Source organism: Archocentrus centrarchus, chromosome 10, assembly GCF_007364275.1.
Source record: "Archocentrus centrarchus isolate MPI-CPG fArcCen1 chromosome 10, fArcCen1, whole genome shotgun sequence".
NCBI classification, from domain to species: Eukaryota; Metazoa; Chordata; class Actinopteri; order Cichliformes; family Cichlidae; genus Archocentrus; species Archocentrus centrarchus.
In genome coordinates, this window is record NC_044355.1 from 32,248,502 (window position 1) to 32,249,337 (window position 836).

Sequence of the window (836 nt, forward strand, 5' to 3'; positions counted from 1 at the left end):
AATCAAGTATTGGCTGGGAAAATTCAATGGAGGCTCCAGTGGTCTGTCACGGATGCCACTGGACATGGAACAGTACATGTGTAACCAGGCACAATTACACTGTAACTGGCTGGTCCAAATAAACCTCTTCGACTCTGCGTTGTGTAGTAATAATAGACGAAGGCTGCTTATCTTTAAGATGTGATCCGTTTTATTGTCTGGATAAGAACAGAACATATACTGGTCAGGCAGGTTGGCTCAGTACGGGGCAGCTCAAGCACAGCGCTCTCAGGCTCGTCTCTCATGATCTGGCCACATTAACATTGCCAGAGGCATTTATCCATTAACAAACAAATACAATACGAAAATTATTGTGTACCTGGATAAGAACAGAACATATACTGGTCAGGCAGGTTGGCTCAGTACGGGGCAGCTCAAGCACAGCGCTCTACAAAAGGACGGTACATTGTAAAAGCACAGAAGTTCGCTAGCTAGCTTAGCCGGTGCATCCTGTCATTATATGATTGTTATAGCACTCCACGACTGCAATAGTCCACTTAAGGTATTCCGTTAGCAGTTACATCATTTATAGTAGTCATACACTTCATATAATGGCTAGACAGATGTTGATACTTAATAATCATGTACACTGCTGTGCGCTACAACCCACCTCAGGCTCGTCTCTCATGATCTGGCCACATTATAACATTGCCAGAGGCATTTATCCATTGCCTTTTCAGAGAGGGCGCCATTGAGCCAGTAAACCTCCACGTTACAAACTGTGGTTATTATGGCAAGTGGAATCACATACAACATAAATACTGTTACATTCCCCCCTGCTGAATTCCACTTGCCCA